The sequence below is a fragment of the Phoca vitulina genome, unplaced genomic scaffold (genome assembly GCF_004348235.1).
Source record: "Phoca vitulina isolate PV1807 unplaced genomic scaffold, GSC_HSeal_1.0 scaffold28, whole genome shotgun sequence".
Lineage (NCBI taxonomy): Eukaryota > Metazoa > Chordata > Mammalia > Carnivora > Phocidae > Phoca > Phoca vitulina.
Genome location: NW_022589731.1, coordinates 2,067,975 through 2,090,890, shown reverse-complemented (window position 1 = coordinate 2,090,890; position 22,916 = coordinate 2,067,975). Strand labels below are relative to the sequence as shown.

At 43.2% G+C, this 22,916-nt stretch overlaps 1 protein-coding gene across 1 annotated transcript in view; it reads left to right on the top strand.

Moving 5' to 3' along the window:
* Window positions 1-22,916, top strand: part of NT5C2 (5'-nucleotidase, cytosolic II) — a 134,816-nt gene that overhangs the window by 418 nt on the left and 111,482 nt on the right. The gene's annotated exons all lie outside the window — the stretch shown is intronic.

Sequence of the window (22,916 nt, the reverse complement as noted above, 5' to 3'; positions counted from 1 at the left end):
TAGGGTTTTCTGGGAGGTGTCCGTACGTCCGCCCATCCCTCCCCGGGAGCTCCTGAGGGTCAGGCCCTGTTTTTCCAGTTAGAGTGGGGACTTTGTCTCTTCCCTCAGGCTTTGGTCCCTTTCCTCAGTCAGCTCGGGGTTCCCAGGGGGTAGAGTGGGTCTACGTCAGAGAGCATCTCATCAGCTGTTCCTCTGCAGCTCTCGGAAGCGCCCAGGGCGGGTGGCTGGGTGGAATGCTTGTGACGCCCGGGAAAAGAGGGTAGATAGATAAAAGAACACGAGCCTGAGTTGCAGAGAGTAGAAGGAAGCGCAGGAAACAGGTCGGATGGCTGCAATGGGCAAAACTGAAGTGCCCCTGACATTTGTATAAGTAAACGGGTTTCCCATCGGCAGACCACACGGCTCTGTCGCTCCCCTTGACCCTGTCCTCCTCGCCTCCACCCAGAGTTAGGGTTTTTCTGGGAGGTGGCCTGTATGCCCATCCCCACCCGGGAGCTCCCGATGGGGATGGGTTCACCACAGCCCCCACCACTCTCCATTGAATAACGCCCACCTTCTTAATTCATTTACTTTACCTATCTGGCCAGGTAGGTATTAGAGATTTCAGGCTGTGTAAATCCTCATCTGGTTTAGGAGCGCCCCTTCCTGTGGAGATCTCTCTTTGAACAAAAGAGGCCTCTGCAAACATTAAACTCCAGGAGTCGGAAAGAGTGCGGGCCACAGGGCAGGCCTCCTACAACACAGGGTGGGGGTGGGGGGTGTCAAAGAATGGGATCTGGAGAGATGAAGGCTGGGAGGAGTCAGTGTCGAATCTGTAGTGTGCATCACCTTCTAGCTCATAGTATCTCTCAGGATGTAGCTATGGCTTAGGAGAGGGAGTAGGAAGACCTTTTTAGTAGACTCCAGAATTCCAGACTGAAGGCCTTTTTGATTTGGAATCTCAAGGATGTAGTTCTAGGACAAGTTTTAACTTCACACGGCGAAATAGTACCTGAGACAGGCCACTAAAGGAAGGGAGAAGGGGAGTCCTGTGGGACTTTGGAACGTATTTCTTGGCTTTATGCTTGATGTCGTGGAAGATAGTTAGGCCACGCCACAGCCTGTCCCCCTGGTTCATTATCACAGACCCAGACCTGAGCTTAATTCTGTGTTCACTGGGCTCAGAAATACCTGGTGAGGTGAAGGATGGAAGAGTGCTAGCTAACACTACTGAGTGATGACCCTCAGCTACCCGTTGTGCCAGGACTTTTGCATATAGGTTTACTTCCTTCTGACCACTCTTCAGGGTGGCCCTTTACCCCCATCTCAGAGATCAGAAACCAGGGCTCAGCTGCAGCACTCTGCACAAGGTCACTAGCAAGCAAATATACATTGTTTCCTCACTACATAATTCTACTTCTTAGAGCAGTGAGGCTCTTGAAGTCTGATTAATTTCCACGCAGCCAGCATAAGGCTAATAAGTGGGCTTCCAAAGAGTTTTGGCCAATAACAAAGTAGCAGGCTGGTTTGTAATTCAAAGAGTCAGAGGTGATGGGTTTGAATTGTGGCTTCGGCACTTACCAAGCTTGTAGGGATAACAACACCTACTTCCCAAGGTCGTGAAAGAGTGAGTTGATGCATCTGAAGGTGCTTTGTAAGCTGTATAGGTATAAGGGGTTTTTGTCTTCATTGTCCTCTTTCAAATAAAGGGACATTGCTTCCCATCTACCATCAACAGGATATGAATTGGGGCTAGTGATGGGGTTGCAGGAAACTGTCCACCATTTCCTTCCACAGGCCTTCAGGCTGCCCCTTGGCAAAGAGGACACAGGCAACCTTGATTGGGGTACCTGAGGCCAGCATGAGTGTGGTGAGTAGAAACAGCCACAGATAACTAGATCTTACTTCTGGGCTCTAGTTCCAGTCTCATTTCAACTGAGAATAACGCAGGAGAGTAATTCCTCTTATTCAGGACTGAATAACTAAAAATCAGCAAAATGTCCTGGTTTGAGTTTTACCTTTCTTTCTCTTTCCATCCTCCAATAGAAGCAGTACTCCAAAGGTAAAACACACACAAAGCAGAAGTGAGGCAAAAGGCCTGAATAATCCAACAAAGGGGTAGTGGTCTGGAAAATCTAGAGTGGGCTGCATTTTGTAATTTCTAAACAGTTTGTCTTACATTCCAAACTGAGATTCCACCATGGGACTTGTACCTCCCCTTTCTTGGCATACCACCCCACAGGCCCAGATGTTTGGCTTTAATATTTTTAGCACAACGCTCTATTACCAAGGAGTGATCTTGGCTAAGCCTCAAATGACAGTTTCTTCCAGCTGGCCAGGTTTCTTGAGGGAGTGCCCTGCCCTATGCAAAGGCCGCGTCTTCATCTTCCTATAATGTCAGACCCAGGCGCTGCAGACACATGGGTTAGTCATCCCCAGGTTCTCCCTCGTGCTACATCCTCTGTGGCCTCTCTGTGGCATTCGGCAGTGCTCACTACTCACCTTGGTTTCGAAGATTCAGTTTTTGGCCTTCTGCTCTTCCCTCATAAACTCTTTTTCAGATCTTATGTCTTGCAGAGGCAAGGAGGCTTGTGGTAAAATCTCTCCCTGAGGGATCTAGTTTTGCATCATGGCTCTTTCTAGCCATGGGACTTTGAGTAAATCACTGTTATTTGCTGAACCTTAGTTTCTTTATCTGTAAAATTTCAATGAAACTAGCCACCCTGAGTGGTTTCCAAACCTGACTGCTCATTAGAAGTCCCTAGGTACTTAAATTCAGATTCTTGGGCCTTACCCCAGACCCTTGAATTTAGTTCTGAGAAGCCTTGACCTGCGTCTCATGAGATTTCCCTGAGGTTTAAATGAGAATATATACAGAGTGGGTGTACTGTGCCTGCCATGTGCATGCTCAATAAATGATGGCTATTAGAACTATCACCTTCTTTATTCATTCTGCAAATATTTCTGAGTACAAGGCACTGGACGAGGTGCTAGGAATAAGGCAGACATGGACTCTGCTCCATGAGACTGGAATCCTAGCAAGACAGATAGAGATTAAACAATGAATTACACAGTGAATTATTAATTATAATTGTGACAAGTGCTCTGAAGGAAAGTCCAAGTTGCTGTGGGGTGTAAAACAAAAGGCCTGACCTATGCTGATGATGCTCAAATCCTTATTTCCAATTTCCAACTTTAACCTCACATCTCCAACTGCCTGTTGGACATCTCCTCATCAATGCTTGCTGGTCTTCAAGTACTATATATCTAAAAGTGAACTTATCTAGCCTTTAGCCTCTCCACCCCAGCCCACTTCTTGATGTTGACTTTTCTGTCCTACCCCTGTTTCTCCACTTGTGCAGTTCTTTCTTCCTGGTATTTCCTTCTCTGCCCCTACTTCAACTGTTGAAATCCTTAAGGCTCAAATGCCACCTCCTCCATGAAGCCTTCCCTGCTATTTCAGAAGTAAGGTGATGCTTCCCTCCCATGAATTCAACTCCTCCTACCCATAGACTTTTCAATGCTCACATGACTAATAATTACCTACCTGCTGAGCCAGGTACCCCTACCTACCATCTTCTGCTGTTAATTATTTGTGTGCTTGTCTAAACTTAACTGAAAGTACCTTGAGCACAACTCTTCTTCTACATCTGTGAAGCTCTCTCAACATCTATCACAGTATTAAACACATGTAAGGTGAAAAAAATGGTTGAAAATTCTTTTTCGGGGGTGCCTGGGTGGCTCAGTTGGTTAAACCTCTGCCTTTGGCTCAGGTCATGAACTCAGGGTCCTGAGATCGAGCTCCACATTAGGCTCCCTGATCAGCGAGGAGTCTGCTTCTCCCTCTTCCTCTCCATCTGCCCCTAACCCTGCTTGTGCTCTCTGTCTTCCTCTCCCTCTCTCTCTCTTAAATAAATAAATAAAATCTTTAAAAAATTCTTTTCTGTACAACTACTTGGGAAGAGTCTTTGGCATGACACCAAGGGCACAACCCTTAAAAGAAATCAATAGATTTGACTTCATCAAAACTAAAAAATTTTTTGTCTGCAAAAGACCTTATTAAGAAGATAAAAAGAAGAAGATGACGATGAAAAGACAAACCATAGACTGGGAGAAAATGTTTGCAAATCATATGTCCCACAAAGGATTTGTATCCATAATATATAAAGATCTCTAAACACAGCAGTAAGAAACATTCCAGTTAGAAAATGGGCAAAAGATTTGAACATTTTACCAAAGGGAATATAAAGATGGCAAATAAGTATATGAAAATATGTTCAATATCACTAGCCATTAGGGAAATGCAAGTGAAAACCCCAATGGTATATACTATCTACCTACTAGATAGGTGGCTATCTACTGGCTGAAACAAAATGACAATACCAACTACTTACAAGGATTCAGAGCCTCCGGATCTCTTATCTGTTGCTGGTAGGATTGTAAAATGATACAACCACTCCAGAAGACATTTTGGCGGTTTCTTATGAAGTTAAACATACGTTTACCATATGACCCAGCAATCTCACTCCTGAGTATTTAGCCTAGAAAAAAATGAAAACCGGAGCACCTGGGTGGCTCAGTTGGTTAAGCAGCTGCCTTAGGCTCAGGTCATGATCTCAGGGTTCTGGGATTGAGTCCTGCATCAGGCTCTCTACTCAGCAGGGAGTCTACTTCTCTCTCTGCCCCTCCCCACCCAACTCGTGCTCTCTCTCTTTCTCAAATAAATAAATAAAATCTTTAAAAAAGAAAAAGAAAAATGAAAACCTACAAAAAATCTGTACATGAATATCCATAGTAGCTTTCTTGATAATAGACAAAAACAGGGAACAACCCAAATGTCCTTCAGCAGGTGAGTGGACAAACCAACTGCCCAATGTAATACTACTCAGTATTGAAAAGAATCAACTATTAAAACAATTAAAATTAAAAATTAAAAAGAACTATTGATGAATAATTCTCAACAACTTGGATGAATCGCAAGGGCATTGTGCTGATCTCAAAAAATTACATAATAAATGACTGCATTTGTGTAACATTCTCAAGGTGTTATAGTGATGGAGAACAGATTAGTGGTTGACGGATTAGGATTTTAGGGAGGATGTGACTATAAACGGGTAACATGAGGGTTGTGTGTGTGTGTGTGTGTGTGTGTGTGGTGATGGAGCACTTCTGTTACTCAAATCTATACATGTGAAAAATTCATAGAATGAGAGAAACTGAGAAACCTAGTGAAATCCAAATAAGATCTGTAGTTGAATTGATTTGCTGTGTCAGTGTCATTTTCCTGGTTTTGATAATGTGCTATGGTTATATAAGATGTTATCATGGAGAGCAAGCTGGGTGAATGGTACCTGGGAACTTTCTGTACTATTTTTGCAACTTCTTGTGAGTCTTAAACTATTTCAAAGTAAGAAATAGTTCTTTGGGAAAAAAAATTATAAATAGGCAAATGTTCTTTGGAGATACATGCTGAAGTATTTTGGATTGCAGTGTCATGGTTTATATAACTTACTCTCAGATGGTTTAGCAAACACACACACACACACACAGATAAAACAAATGTGGCAAAAAGTTAACAGTTGGTGAATACAGATGTTTAATTTATTACCCTTGCAACTTTTCTCTAGGTTTGAAATTTTTCAAATAAAAAGTTAGGAACATTGGTTAATATATAGATGGATAGGTAGATAGATAAAGTAAGCAAAAAAGATAGAGGCGCCTGGGTGACTCAGTTGGTTAAGCATCCGACTCTTGATTTTGGCTCAGGTCATGATCTCAGGGTTGTGGGAAAAAGCCCCACGTCTGGTTCTCCACTGGGTGTGGAACCTGCTTAAGATTCTCTCTCACAGGATGCCTGGGTAGCTCAGTTGGTTGAGCATCTGCCTTTGCCTCAGGTCATGATCCCAGGGTTCTGGGATTGAGTCCCCCATCGGGCTCCTTGCTCAGCGGGGAGCCTGCTTCTCCCTCTGCCTGCCGCTCCCCCTGCTTGTTCTTTCTCTTTCTCTCTGACAAATAAATAAATAAACAAACAAACAAAATCTTAAAAAAAGATTCTCTCTCCCTCTCCCTATACCCCGCCGTGCCTCTCAAATAATAAGTTAATTTTTTTAAAAAAGTGTCACCCAAATCTAGGATTCAACCAACAACCTTCAATCTAATGCTCTCCCAGTTTCGTCTAATTTAAAGTCTTCTCCCTCCTTTCTGCCCCAAAATAGGAAAATCCTGCTTTTTCTAGAGCAATAGAAAAAGGTCAGAATTCACACTTTGTTGGGAGTATTTTAAGTGCTACTCTGAGTTCTTGGTGTTATCCTAGTCATTTAACAAACATTTACTGAACCTTGGCTCTATGCCAGCTGCTTGAATTACAGCAATGAATATAGAAGTGATAAAAAGTGTCACTATTCTCAGATTAAATTTTTATAAATACAGAATCATATGAATCTTATATACTGTTCTGCAGCTTTTTAAAATGTCATTCATTGTGGCCATTATCCCATAGCAGGTATCTAGATCTATTTACTTCTTTTTTTTTTTTTTTTTTTTTAAGATTTTATTGATTTATTTGACAGAAAGAGACACAGCGAGAGAGGGAACACAAGTAGGGGGAGTGGGAGAGGGAGAAGGAGAAGCAGGCTTCCCGCCGAACAGGGAGCCCGATGCGGGGCTCGATCCCAGGACTCTGGGATCATGACCTGAGCCGAAGGCAGACGCTTAACCGACTGAGCCACCCAGGCGCCCCTATTTACTTCTTTTTACAATTCAGTGTAGTGCATGGATGTGCCGTAATTTGTTTATCAGCCTCTTGTTGGACTTTTATATTGTTTTTAGTTTTTTCCTATTAAAAACAGTCTAGGGGCGCCTGGGTGGCTCAGTCGTTAAGCATCTGCCTTCGGCTCAGGTCATGATCCCAGGGTCCTGGGATCGAGCCCCGCATCGGACTCCCTGCTCAGCGGGAAGCCTGCTTCTCCCTCTCCCACTCCCCCTGCTTGTGTTTCCTCTCTCACTGTGTCTCTCTCTGTCAAATAAATAAATAAAATCTTTAAAACAAAACAAAACAAACAAAAAGCTCTAATTTTTTAAAAAGAAAGAAAAAGAAAATACATCACCTGAATGAAATCCAGCTTCCATTTCTACTTTTGCCTTAAGCAGTCAACCAACCAACATTTATTGAACACTTACTGTGTGTGTCCAGCTGCATGTTTGGTGCTGGGTGTCTGTATAGGAGAATACATGAGACATGGTCGCTACTCTTAAAGAACTTGAGATTAGTTGGAGAGTTATGGCTAACTTGAGGTCCTAACCTAAGGACTACCATTAGGCAGTATGTATTTGACTGCAGACCATATGTGCTAAGAACTCAGAGGGAAACCCATCCCCTCTCTGTGTCTGGTTTTAGACTAGTTATTTTTTCAGCGAAGTTTCTTTTGCCTTGATGAAAATATGCTTGTATGAGCATATAAATAAGGCAGGTAAGGAGGATCAGGCTCCAAACTTTCTGGAGAAGGGGGTATATTTTTAGCAAAGACACCTGAAATAATGTCACATCAGACTAAGTCATACTTCCAGTTGTCTTCTGTTCATAAAAATTAAACTATTTCTATCTATATAGAAGATAAAAATAAAGAGCTGTGACTCCATTGGTGTGGCTCAGTTGATGGTGACACATCCATCTATGTGGTTGTAGTTTTGCTTATAAATTTGTGTTTACATGGTTTTGCATTGCATTATTTGACACACAGGTTTTTGTTTTTTTTTCCTTTTCACTTGTGCCATATTTTTGCTTAAGGCATTTGGGCTATCTTGGTAACCATTCTTATTTAAAAGTAAAATCAAAACAAAAGTTTTTGGATAAAAAAAAGGTTTCTGTGTTTTGGCCTCAGCAGTCTCTCTGTGCTTAAGCCTATCCAGAAGGTTCTGTGTATTTGTGTAATTCTCTCTCTGTCATCCTTTCCCCTTCCCAGAATTATCTGTTCATCCACCTCTTCTAAATCTGAGTTTAGGCTGAACCAGAGTTGCCAAGGCCCCAGGAGCCTACAAAGAGGCTTTGCCGCTCAGTTACACTTCAGGACCTTGGACAGCTCTCCAGCCTTCCTGGTGTGGTGCCTGCTTACTAGACTTCGTAGAATGTCAGAATGGAATTGAATTTGAAAAAGCATTTAGTCCACCCGCTGCCTTTTGCTGATGCCCAGAGAAAGGATCCCAGTCAGCAAATATTTCAGGATTATTAACAGCTTGGCTGTGAGAGATACAGAGGGCTTGGAGGCCTCTCTTTCCTCCAGCATTTCTTATACCCACATGTCTCCTGATGCCTAAAAAAAAAAATCTTTCAGTTCAACTCAGCAACCTTAAATGGATCAAGCTTTGCCCTCCATGGAAAGAGAAAAGGCCTAAACACAGGTATACTCTGGGAAGGGGAACAAAGGGACTTTAGTTTGAATGAAAAAATAATCCCTCCTAAGGACTGGTCTCCATAGGGACTAGAGGAAGAGAGAACAGCAGAGCACTGGGGACCCAAAAGGGGCTAGAGAGGGAATGGCAGAATGAAGTGGAGAAGAGGGGCATTCAGTGAAGTCTGGTCTCTGAAAGCAGACGTGGTTAGCTTCACACAGTTCACACCAGTGCGCCTCACCTTCCTAAATGAGAATACAGAGACCTGTTGTCTTCGCTCCAACTATGTATAGCAAGTCACTAGACCACTTTCAGAAGATGTTTATGTAATGATTTAATACATTTTTCTTCATTGTTCCTCACAATAAACTTAGAAAGTGTTTTATTATCTCTATTTTTCAAATGAATATACTAAGAAGTTCGGTAACTTGCCTAAAGTGACACAACTAGAAAATGGCAGAGCTGAGTCTTGAACCCACTTTCTCTGACTCTAAGCTGCTGTTCTTTCCATCATACTGCATCCCTAATGGATTTTTTTGTGTGTGGTAAAATGTGCAGAACATGAATTTTACTATTTAAACAATTTTAAAATGTACAATTCAGTGATGGTAAGTACTTTCACAGTGTCGTGTAATCATTGCCACTAGATAGTGGCCACTATTTCTAAAACGTTTTCATCATTCCAAACAGAAACTTTCTAACCATTAAGTAATAACTCCCCAATTCCCCCAGACCCCAGCCCTTGATAACTTCTATTCTACATTCTGTCTCTTTGATCTTGATTATTCTAGATACCTCATGTAGGTGGAATGATACCATATTTATTCTCTTGTGTCTGAATTATTCTATTCAGCATAATGTTTTCAAGATTCATCCATGTTGTAGCATGTATTAGAACTTCATTTCTTTCTATGGCCTAATAGAGTCTTGTGGTTGCAAAGGACATATTCACTGAGGTCACCAGAAGTAATGAGGGGTGATTGTAAGGAACCTTAGAGAATTAAAGAAGACAGACATCTCAGCAACAGGGCTAGAGGTTCAGGAATAGCTATATGACTGGGCTGACTGGGGACTTAAAGCAGTTTGGAATCTAATTGCAACTCTAGGGACCCAAATATCTCATTGCCCCCTTAATGGCAGGAATTTGCTAATTTTCTGGTACTCGGCCATTTTGCCAACTCAGTGATATTCTGTTTCCACAGCTTCTGTATTGTCTGGCACTACCAAGCACCTACTTCTCACTTTTTGAGAGGCAACACTCAGGCTTTTGTTGACTCCAGATTTCTACTATTTCAAGGACATGCTATCTTTTGTCTGTGCCCTTCATTTCCTGTGCCCACTGTCAGCTGACAGACTATCTTCAAAAATCTCTATTTTCTGATTGGCCTGGTTAATCTCCAATCATTTCATATCGTACCACCTCATAAGCCACCTGCTCCCCTAGACATTAGCTGCCCTTGAGTCAAGCATCTTCCCCTTCTCTGATCAGTGGTGGCCAGGGTGATAAATCCCATGGTATTGAATATGGCTTTAAATGGTAAAGGCCTGCTTCTCTCGGGAGGAGGTTGGGAGCATGGCAGGCAGGTGCCCTGGGAGTCATTGACTTCATCCTTCTAGATCAGCTCTCCTGTGCTCTGCTATGAGGCTGTCTGCCCATTGTACTATAACCCTATGGCCTGCCTCTACTTCTGTGACTTCACAAGTCATGGAGCACAGGTATATATTCTGAGTTGATGTGTACTATGCAGATATTTCTGCACATATTTTTTAAATTATGCAAATAGTTGCCATATGGTGATATGTAGTTTGGAGTTGCTAGAAATATCCCCAGCTTATTTCAAGCTGCCTACTTACAGTTTCTGAATGAGGTTGTTTCTCTCAAGACTGAAAATCTGTTTTCAGTTCTCTTGCCAAGTCTACAATAACAAGAAGATAGAACACAGGTGTGAGCAAATGCATGAAGTGGGTTCCACTTACCATAAATTGTCATAAAAAGGACCTGATTATGGGGATAAGGCCATTCCTAGTTCTGTGACTATGACACAGAATGTGGTGTTCACCAAACAGCACTTAAGTATCTCATGCCCACTTTCTTCTCACTGCATTTCCCAACCTTCCTTGTAGTTAGGCTGGGGCATGTGTCTGATTTTGGCCAAAGGGTTGTGAGAGGAAGTGATACATGTTCTTCATACTTTCTCCTCCTGGAAGGTATGAGTTGAGTTGGCAGAACCCACAAAAGTAGACTAGATCCCTGAGTCATTGTTTGGAATGGTGCTGCTCTGGGGAGCCTCCTGGCTCACAGAAGACTTTCTGCGAGTAGGAAATAAACTTCTATGGGTTAGGCCCTGGAGACTGGGGACTGACTATTACTGCAGCATAACCCAGAGTCACCTTGGCTAGTATAGTCACTAACTCACAGTGTGAGCTTGGGCAAATAACAGTGTCCTCAGTTCTCATCTTCCTCTTCTGAAACATAAGAGTTGCCCCAGATAATCTCAAAGGTCACCTTCTAAGATTCTCTGATTCCTAATTGACCATGTCCTGTTACAAGGTTTTCTGTCCACTTCTCTCCATTCTTAACTGCCATTGATGTATATTATTTTTCATCTGATCATTCTAAAAGCCTTCTAATTGCCCTATTTTTTAAGAAATAGTTTTTACTATTTTCTCCACTTTGCAGTGGAGAAACCTTGCAGACACTACCTTAACCAAGTGATTAGGTTAACATTGCCAATAATTAGTCATATTGAAGTGACGTCAGCAAAACAGTAGAGTAAGGAAATCCAAAAGTTCATCCCTTCATAATAGCAACAAAAAATGTGGCAAAGACTGTTAGAATCAACTTTTTCAGAACACTGGACACTAATAGACCTATAATAAGTAATGAGATTAAATCAATAAGCAAAAAACTTTCAACAAAAACAACAAAATCCTGGGACCAGATGCTTACACTAGTAAATTCTATCAGATGTTTAAAGAAGAATCAGCAGCAATCCTTCTCAAACTCTTGCAAAACATACAAGAGGAGAGAACACTTTTTTTTTTTTAAGATTTTATTTATTTATTTGACAGAGAGAGATAGCGAAAGCCAGAACACAAGCAGGGGGAGTGGGAGAAGGAGAAGTAGGCTTTGCGCAGAGCCACCCAGGTGCCCCAAGAACACTTTTTTTAAAAAGATTTTATTTATTTATTTGACAGACAGCACAAGTAGGGGGAGCAGCAGAGGGAGAGGAAGAAGCATGCTTCCCACTGAGCAGAGAGCCCAATATGGAGCTGGATTCCAGGACCCCGGGATCATGACCGGAGCCGAAAGCAGACACTCAACCAACTGAGCCACCCAGGCGCCCCACGAGAACACTTCTTAACTCATTATATTTATGAGTTTGTATTTATTTATTCATTTTATTTATTTATTCATTTGCATGAATACAGGTGCAAAAATCCTTAATGAAACACTAGCAAATTGATTCGAGCAAGTACATTAAGGGGATTATACCTCATGACTAAGTGAGATTTACCCCAGCAATGCAATGGTGGCTCAGCATATGAAAATCAATACAACACACCATATTAATAGAACAAAGGATGAAAATACACATGGTTTCATTTCCATCAATGCAGAAAAATTTTTCGACAAAATCCAACACCCTTTTATGATAAAAACACCCAACAAACTAGAAGTAGAAAGGAACTTTCTCAGGGCACCTGGGTGGCTCAGTTGGTTAAGCATGTGACTCTTGATCTCAGCTCAGGTCTTGATCTCAGGGTCATGAGTTCAAGCCCCGTGTTGGGTTCCACACTGGGTGTGGAGCCTACTTTAAAAAAAAAAAAATCTTTTTTTAATAAAAGAAAGGAACTTCCTCAACCTGATAAAAAGCATGTACAAAAAACCCATAGTTAACATCCTAATGGTGAGAGATGGAAAGCTTTCTTCCTAAGATCAGGAACAAGGCAAAGATACCCACTTTTTCCATATCTATCTAACATTGTATTGGAAGTTCTAGCCAAAGAATTAAGCAACAAAAGGATGTCAAAAAGCCTTCAGATTAGAAAGAAAGAAGTAAACTATTCCTATTCACAGATGACATGATTTTATATAGAGAAAATCCTAAAGAATCCACAAAAACCTATTCATGTCAAACAAATTCAGCAAGGCTGCAGGATACAACATCAGTGTACCCAAATCAACTATACTTCTATAAACTAGCAATGAACAATCTGAAAATTAAAATTTAAAAATTCCACTTACGGGGCACCTGGCTGGCTCAGTCAGTAGAGCGTGCGACTCTTGATCTCAGGGTAGTGAGTTCAAGCCCCACATTGGGCATGGAGCCTACTTAAAATAAAAATTTTAAAAATAAGTAAAATAAAAATTCCACTTATAATAGCATTAAAAAGAATAAATACTTAGAAATAATTTTAACAAAACAAATTCAAGACTTATACACTGAAAACTACAAAACATCATTGAAAGAAATTAAAGATCTAAATAAATGGAAATATGTCCAATGTTCATATATCAGAAGACTTAATATTATTATGATGGCAGTACTCCCCAAATTGATCTATAGACTTAGTACAATACTTATCAAAATCTCAGCAGCTTTTTTTTGCAGCTGGATATGGACAAACTGATTCTAAAATTCATATGGAATTTCAAAGTACTCTGAATAGCCAAACCAATCCTGAAAAAGAAGAACAAAGTTGGAAGACTCACAGTTCTTGATTTCAAAACATAACTACAAAATTATACTAATCAAAACAGCATTGTGCTGGCATAAGCATAGACCTATAAATCAATGGGATAGAATTAAGAGTACAGAAATAATCCTGTACATTTTAGGTGACTTGATTTTTGACAAGGGTGCCAAGAGCATTCAATGGGGAAAGAACAGTCTTTTCAACAGATGATTTTGGGACAAGTGGATAGAAGCATGAAATTTGCTAGGGTTCCCATAATACTGTAGACTGGATGACTTACATGACAGAAATTAATTTTCTCACAGTTCTGGAGGTTAACTGACGAAGATCAAGGTGTTGGCAGAGTTGATTTCTTCTGAAGCCTCTCTCCTTTGCTTGTAGGTGGTCACCATCTCCCCATGTGTTTTCACATGGTCTTTCCTCTGTGCATGTCTGTGTCCTTATCTCCTCTTCTTACAAGGAGACCAGCATGTGATGGTGAAGTATGTGGGAGCCCTGTTCAGAGTCCAGCTCAGAGCTGGGAGGTCCAGCTCAGAGCAGCACAGAGATCCAGAGCAGCAAGCTCCCTGCGGGGAGGGGCAGGATGTTTCCGGCTGTGCATGGAGGGTTTTCATCAGCTGCTCGTGTGGCAGTGAGAGAGGCGGCAGTTCCCAAAACAGGTTTTCTGGTGAATGGAAATGTGTTTTCAGTTCTCTGTCCTTAAAGTACCCAGAAATAATACTGGCCCCTTTGGTTTGAGTAAAACTGGGGATGTTGGACAACTTGGGAGAAACAGATATTGAGCTCTCTGCTAATCTGGCATATTAGGTGATCAAGCTGATTTTCTTTTGAAAAGTAGAAGAGATGTGACCATATTTGTCCCCTAGGCTAGCAGTTCTGGTTGTTTCTGGTCATGCTGGTCATACCACTTAAAGCTGGGCTTCTGAGAAACAGTTGCTTCATTGCTTGTCATTCATTACAGGTATCCCCTACTTTTCCAAAGTTTGCATTATTACCACATTGCTTTTATGAAAGACCTACATTAATACCTGTTTTCCCTAACCAAAAGAAATCCAAAGAGGATTTTAGCTTTTACGAAAAAAAGGCGAGAAGCGAAAATAATGTTCAGGGTTTGTTTCGCAGTGAGCCCTTAGAGAGGCAGTGCCCATTCTGAGCAGCAGGGGTCGCACAGCCAAACTCCTTCCCAGGGAACCACACTCAGCATCTCAGCATCACGCTGACTGTGAGCATCTGTGCTTTATCACAATTCATTTTGTGCATCGTTGGCAAGATGTGTCCTAACATATCAGAAAAGCATAAGAGAGGTTATTTTTTGGATCTGAGAACTTTAAAAAAATTTCCCATATAAATTAATGGTAATTGCTTCTTCACTTTACACCATTTTAAAAGGTTTCATAAGGATGCTCTACTTTTGGATAGTGGGAAAAACCTGTATTTCTTTCCCTGTTTCTTTGGAGAGCAGGACTGGGATAGTGGAAAACAGGAATCCTAAAGTGAATAGAAGGGCCCTAATCCTTCAGAGAAGGCTGTCTCGGCACCACCACCCCACCCCTGTGTCTTAGTATTCTGTAAAAGGGGACCACACCCCCTTCCTGCTCATCACAGATAGGTGATTTTCTCATCATTTGAGACAATTTGCTTCCCAGCCTTTCCATTCTTGTTGCTGCTTCTCAGTCCCCTCAGGTGGACAAATGCTGAGTGTTCTGTAATGGATATTTACTAATCCATCATTGCTCAAGTAAATTCATTTTGAAGAAATTGATTAGGATAGATTATTCCTGCTCTAGGAGCTTGTGATTAATGACTGACTTGGTGCTTTAAAATGTTTCCTGGAGGGGCGCCTGGGTGGCTCAGTCGTTGGGTGTCTGCCTTCGGCTCAGGTCATAATCTCAGGGTCCTGGGATCGAGCCCCGCATCAGGCTCCCTGCTTGGCAAGAAGTCTGCTTCTCCTTCTCCCACTCCCCCTGCTTGTGTTCCCTCTCTAGCTGTCTCTCTCTCTCTGTGTCAAATAAATAAATAAAATCTTTAAAAAAAAATAAAAATAAAAATAAATAAAATGTTTCCTGGATATGCAAGCAGTGTCGGGACCTAATTCAAAGGACTTTTTTTTCTCTGTTTCCTCATTTAGAGGGATATATTCTCTCTCTCATAAAAATAGGTTCAAAGTAATAGGTAGCTTGTAGCAATTCCTTCAGAGATTCTCTCAGAATTAAGGCTCTTGTAAGAAAGAAAGAAAGAAAGAAAGAAAGAAAGGAAGGAAGGAAGGAAGGAAGGAAGGAAGGAAGGAAGGAAGGAAGGAAGGAAGAAAGAAAAAGAAAAGAAAAAAAGAAAGAAAGAAAGAAAGAAAGAATTAAGGCTCTTGTGATAGAGAAACAAGTCTCAGAGCTTCTATCCAGCCATGTGAAAAGAACAAAGGTTTATTTTTTCCTCCCAGTTTTTTGTTATAATTCTGTATTCTGCTTCTTAAAAATTTAACTTTTATCTCATATTTTTGTGTTGATATAGTCTTCAAATTTTTTAAAATTATTCACAAATTTTACTTTTTTTGTTTATTTTATTTTTATTTTTTTTGTAATCTCTACATTCAACATGGGGCTCAAACTCATGACCCTGAGATAAAGAGTCACACACATGCTTTCATGACTGAGCCAGCCAGGTGCCCCATCAAAATTTTTATTTTTATTTTTTAAAGATTTATTTATTTGAGAGAGAGAGAAAGAGCATGCACATGTACACACACAGTGGGAAGGGGCAGAGGGAGGGGGAGTCTGAAGCGGACTCCATGCTGAGCACAGAGCCCTACATGGGGCTCTATCTCATGACCTTGAGATCAGGACCTGAGCTGGAACCAAGAGTCGAGTGCTTAACTGACTCTGCCACCCAGGCACCCCCTTCAATGCTCTATGTAACATATATCATATTCAAATTTCCCAATTGTCTTTTTGGCTGTTTTTGTTTTGGGATCATACACTGCATTTGATTGTATCTCAGTTTTATCCTCTACAAATTAAAATAGGTAATTTGCAGTAGAGTTGTATCACAATTATCGTGAAGATTAAAAGCATGTTTGTAAAAGTACCCAGTGCTGTACCAGGCCCACATACCTAAGCATGTACCTAGACTCTCAGAAATGTATAGCTTTTAAGGAACCTGGTTCATCTCTTCAGTTCATCCTCTGAACACCATGGGAAACATTAAGAAAACCAGGAAATTTTATCAAGGAACCGAAGTTTGGAGAGAACTACACGCTGGCATGTAATCAAGTACAGGCTATGAGTTCCTTAGAGGTTTAAAAATAGGATTGGGGGAGGGGCTCTTGGGTGGCTCGGTCCCTTAAGCCCAGACTCTTGATTTTGGCTCAGGTCATGATCTTAGGGTTGTGAGATGCCAGCCCTGTGTGGGGCTCAGCGCTGGGTGTGGAGCCTGCTTAAGATTCTCTCTCTGGCCCTCCTCTCTCTCTCTCTCCCCACCTCCCCGCTTAAAAAACAAAACAAAGAAGGATTGGGGAAGAGGGCTCCAGGGAGGGCTTCTGGAGGAGGCAATATTTAAGCGGGTCTGAAGATTTAGGGTTTGGATGAGCCACCCGTGGGGAAGTTTAACAGCATGAGCAAAAGTGGTAAGAGAAAGGAGTATGGAAAGGAGACCAGCCCTTTTGGAATGGAGAGTGGAACCAGGGAAATGTCTGGGGATAATGTGTGTGTTTAGGTGAGACGGAAAAGCCCCTTGGGCATGGAACCTTGGGTTTCCCTCGAGTTCCCAGTCCGCCCCTGATCTTACCCAATCAGCCCTAAGAGTACCCGCGAGGCCAGAGACGCTGCACCTTTCTTGGATACCACCAGGGGACAGTATGACCCAACAACTCGGAACTTCTCTGGTTCCTTTAGAACTTTTTCTGAGTTCCTATTTTGTGCCAGGAGCTGAGCAAGGAGATTAAAAGTAATCTATCCACCAATCTAAAGACCATATGTTCGGGGAGCGCTTTGCATGGAGGTTTCAACATACTTTTCCCTCAATGATCTCTCCTGATACTAACCACAACACTGTGTGGTCTCCATGTCTTTGTCTCATCTGCAGGGAGGAACTGGTGTTTAGAGATTTACGTGAATTATTCAAGTTCAAATAGAGAGTGAGGGAATCTGAATTTGAACCCAGGGTTGTAATTTCCATCCCATAGTTAAGGAGATAGGAGCATAAAAATATTTAGTGTAAGGGATATGTGAGTAGTTATTAAAAAGACGATGGCAGAATTTAAGTTTGAGAAGATGAAAAAGTTCTGGAGATGGTTGGTGGTGATGGTTGCACAACAGTGTGAATATGCCTAATGCCACTGAGCTGTACACTTAAAAGTGATGAAAATGGTAAATTTTATGTATGTTACACAATTTAAAAATGGCAACTTCTGGGGCCCCTGGGTGGCTCAGTCAGTTAAGCATCAGATCCTTGGTTTCAGCTCAGGTCATGATCTCAGGGTTGTGAGATCGAGCCCCACGTGGGGCTCTGGGCTTAGCGTGGAGTCTGCTTGGTATTCTCTCCCTTTCTCCCTCTTCCTCTGCCCCCACCCCCACTCCCAGCCTGGCTCTGGCTCACTCTCCCTCTCTAAAACAAATAAATAAAATCTTTAAAAATGGCCACTACTAACAAAAAAACAAACAACAAACAACAAAAGAACCAAGACAATGTTAAATTATCTAAACCAAGAGAAACCAGTTTAATAAAGGGATATAAAAGGAAAAAAAACCCCAAACCCCCCCAAAACCAAATAAAAATGGCAACTACTATATAACATTTATTAATAGCAATAGTAAGTTTTAATTTATTTTATTAATTTTTAAAAAAGATTTTATTTATTTATTTGACAGAGAGAGGTAAAGCACACAAGCAGGGGGAGAGGCAGAGGGAGAGGGAGAAGCAGACTCCCCGCTGAGCAGGGAGCCTGACGTGGGGCTCCATCCCAGGACCCTGAGATCACAACCTGAGCTGAAGGCAGATGCTTAACTGACAGCCACCCAGGCGCCCCTATTTGTAGCTGTTTTTAAAGCATTTATGAATTTTTAAATTATTTAATTGAATTCTCACAACTACCAGTTGAGGTAGGTCTATTATTATTCCTATTTAACAAGTCGTTTGGGGGCATCTGGGTGGTCCAGTCAGTTAAGCATCTGCCTTTGGCTCAGGTCATGATCCCAGGGTCCTGGGATCGAGCCCTACATCAGGCTCCCTGCCCAGCAAGGAACCTACTTCTCCCTCTCTCTCTCTGCAGTGCCCGCTGCTTATGCTCTCTCTCTCTCTGTCAAATAAATAAATAAAATCTTTTAAAAAGACAAAAACCCAACAAGTCATTTCGTCCTTTGGTCTGTCCTTACTCCCCACTCCCCAGCCCCAGCAGCTCCAGTCTAGGCTGTGATCTTCACCTGACTGACCCCTGATTGACCAGCACTATGAAGTGCAATGTACTGGGAGGACCGTGGTCTCTGGAGCTAACTGACCTGGAGCTGATAGGGACTCTGCAGCTTTACCCGCTGAATGTTCTTGGTCAAGTTACTTAATCTCTCTGAGCCTCAGTTTTTTCATTTGTGAAGTAAAGATAATAGTACCTATGTCATAGGGTTGTTGTGATGAGCAAATAAGTGCTTAGAAAGTAATAAATTAAACGGATGGGTTCTTCTTAAGAGTCCCTGAAGCAGCTCCTGGATCTCCTGGGGTGTTGGAGGGAGAAGTCAAGAAGCAGAGGATTTTCAGGTTGGTCACCTCAGCTCAGGGAATGATAAGACTGGCTAAAGTTCTTTGAGTCCAACTCCATCATTTTATAGAAGAAACTGAAGCTCAAGAAAGGGAGTAGTTTTGTGTCAGGTCACCCCTTGGTGCAAGTCAACCAGGACGTTACCCCGAGAAGCCATGGGGTATGGTCAGAGCCTTTCCGGGAGCCAGGCCTGGGCGGTGAAGGGAGCTTCCAGTCAGCCAGCCAGGGACCCCTCCCAGGGAAGCAGGTTGTCTGCCATCACATCCCTTCCAGCCTCAGATCTGTCCCAAGAGCTGCTCACCTTTGCCCTTTTGCTGCAGAGTGGCCAAGAGGATTATGAAACTAGGCAATCAGCAGCTTATCCTAGCTTCCAGAGCAAAGAATAAGAGGGGGAGGCAGGGGGAGGGGTCCTGGGCACCCAGCCCTAGGAGTACCTTTGGTTAATATTTATTTTTTCTCCTCGCTTGGCCTGGAAACCACAGGGAAGCCAAGCAGCAGCTTGTGAAGCAAGATCCCAGGGGCTCTGAGAAGCTCGTTCCTATGAGAGATGACTCAGCACAAGCCTCAGCACCGCAGGGAGCGTCCCCCAGCCTGGATTCGGTGTAGGCCCGTGCGCAGTTATGTGGGCCACAGCGGCTGTTACTGCTCTCTGCTCAGGGGTGATTTTTGTCCCCTAGGAGCCTGAGGATGTCCTGGCAGCCCGCTGCTGATGAGTGGGCCATAGTATCAGGGTCCTGGTTGTGGTTTGATCTCTGAGTAATGCACGTTCCCGTGAAGAAACCCCTCATGTCTTGCCTGGATGTAGCGACCCTCCTTCTCTCCAGGTTCTTGTCAGCACTCCTCCAGGTTGGGCTTTCTAAAATAGATGGCACCACGACACTCCCACTGCCTGTAAAATTGAGGTCCAAACTCCTTTAGCACAATGTGGTCCTGACCAAAATCTCTGCCTCATCCCCAGCCCTTCTCCTTCCTCCCACCATGCACTTTATACTCTAGCCCAGGGTTTCTCAGTGCGATCTATGGACCACCTTCTTCAGAATTACTGAGGATACTTGTTTTAAAATTCACGTTCTGGGGCACCTGGGTGGCTCAGTCGTTAAGCGTCTGCCTTTGACTCAGGTCATGATCCCGGGGTCCTGGGATCGAGCCCTGCATCGGGCTCCCAGCTCAGTGGGAAGCCTGCTTCTCCCTCTCCTCCCTGCTCGTGCTCTCTCTCACTATCTCTGTCTGTCTCTCTCTGAAACAAATAAATAAAATCTTTAAAAAAATAAAAATAAAAATAAAATTCACATTCCTAGGACCACCAAATGAGTTGCTCTTGGGGCCTGGGAAGCTGCATTTTAATTACACTGAGGCTGATTCTTGTGCAGACTGCCCTGTGCAGAACTATTGCTCTGCCAAACCAGATTAGCTTCCTGACTCTTTAGGCCCTCGGTGCCCTTTCTCCTTTTTATGAAGGCTTGAGTATGTAGGCACAATTGCCTACAATTCCTGCTGTTCCTCTTCTTAGAATGTCCTTCCTATACGTCCTAGCCTGGGACACTCTGCTCCTTCTTTAAGGTTCATCCCATATATCAGCTCTTCTGTGCTGCTTCCCCCAAATCTAGGTTCCTTTTTTTGTGTTTACATAATCCCCCTGTACTTTCTACCTGCCTCTGCTCTAGAATTTTCATATTGGGTCAGGTTGGGGCCTGTACTTGTTTGTAAGCTCCATAAAGATCACTGATGACTCATTTTTGCATTCCCAGGGCTTAGCCAAAGTACCTGGCAGAAAGAAGACATGTTTGTTGAATGCATGCATGCATGCATGAATGACTGAATGAATGAATGAGTGAGTGGTTGGAGACCAGGCCTTAGTCTAACTCAGAAAGGTAGATTTAGGGGCGCCTGGCTGGCTCAGTTGATTAGGCGACTGCCTTCGGCTCAGGTCATGATCCCGGAGTCCTGGGATGGAGCCCTGCATCTGGCTTCTTGCTCAGTGGGGAGCCTGCTTCTCCCTCTCCCTCTACCTGCTACTCCACCTGCTTGTGCTCTCTCTGTCAAATAAATAAATGAACATTCTTGAAAATAAAAAAAAGAAAGGTAGATTTAACCCATTTTGTAGCTGACAGAGCCGGGATTTGTCATGTAGATTCCTGCTTCACAGTTTTCAGTCTGTTACTGGGCCTAAATGTTCCGTCTACCCTGGACGAAGCTATCGATTTACATTTTGGCAAGAGGTAGTTAGATTAGCCATAACTTAGGTCTTGGAATTATTTTTTTAAATCCTCACATGTGATTCCGTGTCATGCTGAGGAATTGCTTTCTCTTGATCTCTTTGAGAGTAGAACCCACCAGGCTTTTTTTCCATCTCAGATCTCTTCCTGAGGATAATCCCTCTCGTAATTCTTGACCTTTTAACTCCAGTGTCACAGCTGCCGCCTCAGTGAGGCGCACCCTGGACGCTGTCGGGACTGCTCCAGCTCGGAAATGCTCACACACAGGTCTGTGGCCAGAATTCATTGCCATCGGTTTACTCACCTGCCCCGCTCCCAGTTCACCTGGTCTCCGGCTGACATCATAGTTCCCTGGATCTCTATTCTCAGCCCCAGCGCATGAGCGACCTCCCTACTTCTCCCCCTTCGACAAAGTGGCGCCCCTCCTCCTCCTCCTCCTCCTCCTCCTCCTCGGCGCCATCTGCACCCTCAGCACCCCCTCCCTCTCCTCCACCCTCAGTCTCTCCTCTGGCTCTTCCCCACCACACACACACACACACACACACACACACACACACACACACACACGAGTCAGGCTTCTTTCACCTTTATGGCTGTCTTCCTCCAATCCAAGGGCAGGGGGTTTCCTCACTCCACCAAGCAATTCATGGACACCAGCGGGTGTCCTACATTTCAACTCAATTCTGATGGGGTCTACGCAGAGACAGCATCAGATGCCATAGGTTAAGGGCTCAGCCTCACAAGACTGACCCCCCCGCCCCCACCCCCCAGCTTCACATGTGACTCACCAGTCCAGGTCGCTACCTGTGCTTTTTACTGGCTGGCTATAGATCAGAGGTTCCCACAAATCCCCGCCTTCCTCCGGTTTGATTAATTTGCTAAAGCGGCGCACAGAATTCAGAGAAAGGTTTAACTTGCTAGATTACCAGTTTATTATAAAAGGATATAACTTAGGAACAACCAGATGGAAGAGAGACATAGGGCAAGGCATGGAGAAAGGGAGTGAGGAGCTTCTCTGCCCTCTTTGAGGGTGTTCCCATGTTCCCCTTGACATGTTCGCTAACCTGGAAGCTCTCTGAACCCCATCCTTTTGGGTTTTTATGAAGGCTTGAGTATGTAGGCACAATTGATTCATCACCGTCTGTTGGTGATTGATTCAACCTGCAGCCCCCTTCTCTACCCCAGAGGTCAGTGGGGTGGGACTGAAAGTTCCACCCTGAAAATCACAAGGTTGGTTCCCCTGGCAACCAGCCCGCAGTTAAGTGCGGTCCAGAAGTCACCTCATTAACATAACAAAGGACACTTATTCCAAGGGTTTTAAGACCTCTGTGCCAGAAAGGAGACAAAGACCAAATACATATTTCTTTTTTTTTTTTTAAAGATTTTATTTATTTATTTGAGAGAGAGAGAACACATGAGAGGGGATAGGGTCAGAGGACGAAGCAGACTCCCTGCTGAGCAGGGAGCCCGATGCGGGACTCGATCCAGGGACTCCAGGATCATGACCTGAGCCGAAGGCAGTCGCTTAACCAACTGAGCCACCCAGGCGCCCCAAATACATATTTCTTATGTATCACAATATCACACCAGTCTTTCAAGTTGCCTTCACAGCATAGCTTGTCAAAGAGTAGGCCCCATTTGCTACCCACTCACGCCCAACCCCATTTTTGTCCCTACCACTCCAGTGGTTTTTCCCAGGGCCACAGCAAGCTCCTAATTGCAAAACCCAAGGAGGGGTTTCAATTGCTGTTTTGCTTGCACTTTGTATGGCATTCGACCCTATGAGCCACTATGTTCTTCTTGAATCTCTGTTCTTCCTTGGTTTGCAAAGCATTCTACCTCCTATTTCCTTTACGGTGTCCTCTTCCTTTTTTTTTTTTTTTTTTTTTTTT